This window comes from Amblyomma mixtum, chromosome 2 (assembly GCF_055824585.1).
Source record: "Amblyomma mixtum isolate Tamu chromosome 2, ASM5582458v1, whole genome shotgun sequence".
Lineage (NCBI taxonomy): Eukaryota > Metazoa > Arthropoda > Arachnida > Ixodida > Ixodidae > Amblyomma > Amblyomma mixtum.
Window position 1 is genome coordinate 113,803,780 of NC_143013.1, and position 7,863 is coordinate 113,811,642.

The following is a 7,863-nucleotide window of genomic DNA, read 5'->3' on the forward strand; positions in this document are numbered from 1 at the left end:
GAATGTTCTCCGTTGCCTACGTGATTCTGTGCGGCGCAAGAAACCGGAGTTGAGGTCAACAGGAAAGTGGCGCATCCATCACGACAATGCTCCTGCACATTCCTCGCACTTGATTCAGACTTTTTTGGGGAAAACCCAGACTCCTGTAGTTCAACAGACTCCTTACTCTTCTGATATGGCCCCTGCGCTTTCTGGCTGGTTCCCAAAATCAAGAGTCCATTGAAAGGAGCGCTATTTCAGACAAGGAAGAACGTTATGGCTGCAACGACAGCTGAGCTAAACTACATTCCGAAAGGGGCCTTTTCGGAATACTTCTCACAATGGCAGCACCGCTGGGAGAAGTGTGTGGAGTCCCAAGTAGACTACTTTTAAGGTGACTAGGTTTGCAACGCTCCAGTTATGAAAGTTCTTTTTCTACGGCCAAAGGTCGGATACTTTTCTAACAGACCTCGTACACTTGAGCCCGGCACGTCCCAGAAGCTAGAGCTCGCTAGACGCTTCAGACGTGACACGCTTGAAACGGACGGGTAACAAAGTTTCTGCAGTATACTAAGAGCAAAGCGAGCGCAGCTGCTTCCTTTAAAATATCGCCCTCCGCCCATGTCATGGCCCCCGCCGCTCACACAAGCGCAATCGCGAAAAAACGAAAATGACAGTTACACTAACACCAGTGCCGATCACTGGAGCGTTGCAAGAACACGCCTAATAGCAACGAGGAATCACTGCCAAAGGAAACGGGAGCGCGAATGGTACACGCACACTGCACGCACAGGACGTGAAACGTCCGCACAATACGCCGACGACCTCGCTAGCGCACGGCGTATTGAATCACTGGTGAACGAACAGCGCGAGTGCTCCTCAGTGAGCAGCGGTAGTCTCCCGACGGCTCCGAGCAGTGACGCAGTAGACGAAATGCCCGAGCGATCGTGGTCGCCGAGCACGTTGAAATTGATGCACGCAACAACGAGAGTTTTGCAGCGAAATCTACCTGAGATATGAGTGAACGGCGCCAACGTCAGCCTGTGAGCACGATCAAAAACAAACTCGAGTAGTTGAGAAAAGTACGCCTAGGCAGCACCGCAAAAGCTACGCCGCGGCCGTCTGCTACCGCCCGGTTTGCAAGCAGCAACTACGACGCCGTTGCTAAGCTGCCCGGACAAAATAGCCTCCCGATCGTGGAAAAACCACGTGATTTCCTCCACACTTTTCTCCCATGGTGTTGTGGGGAAACGGCATGGAGGAAGGGCCTCTCCTCTTTTTCCTTCCTCCATGTCAAGGGGTTTTTAGATGTTTTTAGATATGACTATCAGGTGCTGCCGCCTCGTGAGTGGAGAAGCAACTACTACTCGATTCCTGTTTTACACTTCCCCGTGATGTGGCGGGACCAGTACCAGCGGCGTTGGACCTTTGTCTCGCGTACAATTAGTACAGACAACAACTACCAGCGGCAAGGGCCGAGTTTTCGGAGTACCTAGCTAAGCATCTGACTACCACAGTACGCCAACGAAGAACGACCGTATTATGAAAACTCTTTCTGGGTGACGCAGGGCCAGCTTTATAAACGCAATAAGTTTGTGAAAGAATCGCCTATATTAAGTAACTTGCATTCGAAGTGTTCCGAAATAATTCTAAATGTAGTTATATTTGAGTGCGAGTTAGCATATAATTCATGCTATAGACCCCATAAGTCCTGAAACGACCCATACAGCCCAAAATTAAAATCGCCACTAATCACATGCCCTTATCCCATCTCCGCAACCAACGGCTTGAGACATTCCTTTCCCGGAAGAAATTATTTCAGTGGAATCAGAATAATGTTTTGTTCCACACACGTGAGGTTAATGAAGACGCACACTTTGCTGTCTTAGTGATTTGTCTTCATCGTAGTTTACTTTTATTTTATTTTCCCGCTTCTGCAGGTCTACTGAAAATACCGTTTTTTATTTTGCCTGTACTGAATTTTATTTCAAGAACTGCAAGAGCAACGGCAGTGCGATCTGTGCAGGTCGATTATTCAGCAAGGCGTGCCTTGTGTACGTGATAGAGCTCAATAAATTTTGGAATAATTACCTACGCTGCGTAATATATTTTAATTTTACATTTTAGGGGACCAATATATAGCGCGAAATTGAACGCCGCCAGTGGAGAAGGGGGACAAAATTTTTATATTTTCTTAATCGGAACTGTGGTTCCAAATATCGAGCATCCAAAAAATGCAATTTCAAAGCTGTGAAGTTCACTTTTCCTCATTACATATTTCAAAATTGGCGTTGCGCTGCTTTGTATCGTCGTTAATATTAAGGTAACTGTTCTAAATCATCGAATGCATGAACAGCGTCCATATTTAATGGACGAGAAATTTGAGCAACGCTGTTTATAATGTATACAATGCTGGGAAGCCAACTCAAAGAGCTTTGAAGTGCGTATATTTACGCAAGATATTTCGGAACACTTCACCGATTAAGAATATATAACAATTTCGCCCACCATCGACACTGACGGCTCTCACTTACCAAAAAAATGTAGTGCAATGAAATTTAAAATAACAGGTAGGGGAGCCAATTTTAGTAATGAATCAGGTAGTTATTGAGCTATATGACGTACATAATGTCCACCTTGCTGTACAATCAACCTGCACAGGTCGCACTGACGTGTCTCCCCGTTTTTCAAACAGAAAACTGACAAAGAATATTAGGGAAAATCACCGGTAGGCAAATGTAGAACCTCCTCAAGCTTTTGCTGATGACCGTTAATTCAAACATACATTCGTTAGCGTCTTTTTGCCTTGAATATTTTTAAAATAAATATCTGCTTATTGGCTGTATTCTTGACCTTCCAGCTCCGTTGTTTCTGAAGTGCTACAAACAGCTACAAACAGCTTTAAACCTGGATTCATTAACTCATTGTAACAACAAAAGGTGTTTTGGTTGGTTGGTTTATGGGGTTTAACGTCCCGAAGCGACTCAGGCTATGAGAGACGCCGTGGTGGAGGGCTCCGGAAATTTCGACCACCTGGGGTTCTGTAACGTGCACTGACATCGCACAGTACACGGGCCTCTGGAATTTCTCCTCCAAAGAAATTCAACCGCCGCGGCCGGGGTCGAACCCGCGTCTTTCGGGTCAGCAGCCGAGCACCATAACCACTGAGCCACCGCGGCGGCTTAAAAGGTGTTTTCCATGTACAATAGTCACTTAGTGTAGTTGTATAAACAAAGCAAAATGTAAACAGAAAGGTGTAAAAAGGGTGTAAAGCTGTCCTCTAGCGCACACCCTTCTTTGAGTGCACCCTTCTTTAAGTAGAGTGCACAGTGCATCCTCCCGTTGTCGACGACATAGAGGCCACAGGCAAAAACGCCATGTCGAGTACGAGCAACTCTTTTCTTAGGTCGGAACTTCTTTATATATCTTTATACGTAAGGTAATGCGGCGTTTACAAAGCTCCCTGCTTTTATTCATGCGAAAGCATTTCTAGGCTATGTCGGCGGGGTCGTGTCCGCAAAATGTGTCGGCCGGCAGTTGTGGGCAACTCAGTAGACATGGTGTCAAACGAATGGTTGTATTCGAAAGAGGATGATGTCAGGATGCTGCGCAAAAATAAATCGCTATCGAATGAATAGTTAGCTAATTAGAGCCAAAAATATTCAAAAAGTGGGCGAGGCCAGAGCAAAAGTGGCGCCAAATTTAAAAATGCCGGAAGTGTGAGGCCACATGACCGGAAGTGTGGGCGGAGCCAACGCGAGGGACCAAATTTGAAAGTCCGGAATGAATACTGAGATGAAACGAGGGGAAATGCGCAGTTAACCGAAATTGGATCAATAATTAATAATGATTGAAAGTGTCGAGAGTGAATTAAAATGCACTAATTGTGAATTTTCCGTTTTAACTGAAGATGAAGACCGTAATCTTGAGAAACAATGTACGATCGTCTCACAGATATTATTACGGAGTGCGTCGAAGAAGTAGGCGGTAAGATGGTTCAACAGGATACCGGGAAGCTATCTCAGGAGTCTAAAGATCTGATTAAGAAACTGTAAAGCATGAGGACGTCTAACTGCATAGACAGAAGAGAACTCGTAGAGCTCTCGAAGTTAATAAATTAGCGCAACGTAGCCGACATCAGGAAGTTTAACATGGAGAATAAACAGCAAGCTCTAAAGAGCGGAGGTAACCTAAAAGCAGTGAAGAGAAAAGTAGGCATACGTAAAAGCCAGATGTATGCGATAAGAGACAAAGAGCGCAATGTCATTAGCAATATCGATAAGACAGTTAATGTAGCCGGAGAGTTTTACACAACTCTATACAGTACCGAATGTAATCAGAACGTTACCGAGAGAGGCAGTCCAGCACAGCACTAGGACAGACCGCCAGTAACAAAGGAGGAAATAAAAGTGAGAAAGCTGCTGCTGAGGATCAGATAACAGCGGATTTGTTGAAGGACGCAGGAGAGATTGTGCTAGAAAAACTTGCCATCCTGCATACGCCATGCCTTCTGACCTCGAGCGTACCAGGAGCTTGGAAGAACGCTAACTTAATCTTAATTCATAAGAAAGGAGACGTCAAGGACACGAAGATTTACGGACCGATCAGCTTACCGTCCGTTGCCTACAATGTAATAAGGCGGAAGCTTTTAATGCCTCATCGTTGTAAGCAGGAGTTGTCTACAAATATCACGCTTTTCCATTGGTTGAAATGGTCGCGAAATCACAGTACGCGAATTTCAAACGGAGCCAATTGTACTTTGGCTAGTAACCATGCAACCAATTAAAGGGATCGTGCACTGATGCTCCAACTAAGTGGGACTGAGTTTAGATCATTGCTTAATTAATAAATTAGCCCCATTAAGCTTTCTAGTCACACCAGATAAATAAATAAAACCGAGAAGGAATTCGGCCGAGCTCGGGAATCGAACCAGGGTATCCGGAGTGCGAGACGAGCACGGTAACCACTGCGCCATGCCAGCTCTTTTTTTTTCTTTATTGCCTGGCTTTGGCTCATGACATTGCACAACAAAAATGCACATTACGCTATATACATACGACACTGTCGTGGTCAGCCAGCACGAGACTGGCTTCGTCAGATTAAAATTCCCGCAACATACACAACGGCTCTAGTCTTGAGAGCCACTCGGGAGGCTCCGCAGCTGCTTTTTGGATGGCAAGAAACCAGTCCATTCTTTCCCGAAAATAAATTCGGGCCGGTCGTGCGTCTTTGTCACAATGGTAGCCTGCCATTCTGGAGCGCCATATACAGTAGAGGCCCAACAGCATTATGAGATCAAAAGGTGCCCCATCCTCATTGTCAGTGCTTAAATAGCGAATTCCGTGCGCGTCAACTGGTAGCTCTTTCTTTATGGTCCTTTGTAACACGTCCCAAAAATAAACCTCTTCCCAGCAATGCAAAAAACATGGTCTATTGTTTCAGGCTGTTTACAAATTAAGCAGTTCGATCCCCACGGTAAAAATAAATCCTTTCCCTCTTGAAACTTTTTAACTGGTAACGTCCCGGTGTGTAACTTAAAAAAGAAAGTATTTACTCCTGGTGGCACCTGCATTTTCTTCACCCTTTTTAAAACATCCCCTCCCGGGCCTCCACTGTACAAGGCCCTGTACATGGGCTCTAGGAAAACAATATCACAAAGATCATTGTACAACTTTTTCCTTTTACTTTTCCAGAAATAATCGGTGGAAAAACGTGCCGAAAGAAACCGAACGCTTGCTACAATCATCGAGCTGGCATGTCGGAGTGGTTAGCGCGCTCGTCTCGCACTCTGGAAACCCTGGTTCGATTCCGCCATGCCAGCTCGATGGTTTGGAATGAACAAAGGCGCGTCTAGTGAATACGGTGTCTTCGTTCACTCCCATCTTCCTCCCTTCCCTTAAGGCGAGGTTCAGGTGTTCACCGAGATATGCGAGACAGATACATTTCCTTTCCTCAAATACTATTTTACTGACAAGCAAGACGTTGAGCCGAACGGGCGATGGCGTTCTCGGGACTCCCTGGCAGCATTGCAAGACGCTGTCGCGTTCCACACTCAGAGGCGAAGCTTAACATCGTAACCACACATCATGGACACAAGCAGCAACACCGCGCTTAAGGCTTTCGCCTCTCGCGCTTTAGGTCAACAAAGCGCCCCTCTGAATTTTTTACTAAGGTAATCGGTAATAGGGTCAGGACAACCTTAGACTTCAATCATCCAAATGATCAGGCAGGTTTCGGTATGCGATACTCGACAATAGCCTATAATCACACTGTCAATCAGGTGATAGAGAAATGCGCAGAATATAACCAACCACTACATATAGCGTTCATTGATTACGAGAAAGCATTAGACTCAATAGAAACCTCAGCACTCATGCAGACATTGCGGAATCAGGGTGTAGAAGAGTGTTCTGTGAAAATATCGGAAGATATTTGTAACGATTGCACAGCTACCGTAGTTCTCCATAAAGTCATCAATAATCTTCTAATAAGGAAACGTGTCCTGCAGGGAGACACAATCTCTCCTATGCTATTCACTGCCTGTTTACAGCAGGTATTCCGGGGCCTGAAATGGAAACAGTTGGGGATAAGTGTTAACGGAGAATACCTAAATAATCTGCGATTCGCTGATGACGTTGCCTTGCTAAGTCACTTAGGACCTCAACTGCAAAGCATGATGAATGAATTAGACAGGTAGAGCAGAACGGTGAGGCTAAAAATTAGCATGCAGAAAACCAAAGTAATGTTCAACAATCTAGTAAGAGAACAGCAGTTCGGAATTGATGGCGCGGTGCTAGAAGTAGTAAGAGAATATGTCTATTTAGGGCACGTAATGAGAGCTGATGTGGATTATTGGAGGGAAATAACTAAACGAATAAGAATGAGGTGGAGCGCATATGGCAGTTTCTCTCAGATCATGAACGGCAGTTTACCAGAATCTGTCAAGAAAAAAGTATACAAAATCTGTATCTTACCGGTACTCACCTATGGGGCAAAAACGTGGAGGCTAACAAAGAGGGTTCTGCTTAAGTTAAGGACAACACAGTGAGCTATGGAAAGAAAAATGACAGGTGTCACGTTAAGAGATCGGAAGCGGGTGGGGCGGGTGAGAGAACAAACGCGGGTTAATGACATGCTAGTTGAAATCGAGAGAAGATGTAGGCTTGGGCAGGGCACGTATTGCGAAGGCAAGATAACCGCTGGCCCTTAAGGGTAACGGAGAGGATTCCAAGAGAAGGCAAGCGTAGCAGCGGGCGGAAAAAGTTAGATGGGCGGATGAGATTAAGAGATTTGCGGAGATACGGTGGCCGTAACTGGCGAAGGACAGGGTTAATTTGAAAGACATGAGAGAGGCCTTTGGCCTGCAGTGGGCGTAACCAGGCCGATGATGATGAGGATGGTGACAAATTGTGAATAAAAGTATTTTGGGAATTCGGGGAATTAAATTAATTACCTGTGAACTAATTTCGAAGTAATTATGAATTAGGAGAAATAAAATCAATTATTTGAGAATGGGGCGTGTAATTAAGGAAGCAAGTAAAAAGAGAAAACAACTGGAAATGAGGAGGCGTCATTGCTTTCGCATTACTCCAATTCGGTTGCTGCAGTGATCTCGAATTTTTATTTCCCCATAACGAATCCTCAACTCGGCATCTAACAGGCATTACTTACATAATGCAACAAAGAGCAGGTTGAGGTGGAGAGAAGAGGTCTTCCTTCCTTCCCGGAGAGGATGCAATATTGCCGCGAATCTTTGTAGTGTTTGTTCATTCTTCAGATCTGCCGGCGCGCCGCTTTAACGCTTTGTTTGCGATCCAAAAAGGGACCAGATTTTTCTCGATTGACCGCATTCAGGTGGAGCCGGTTCTTCGTTGTTCCAGAATT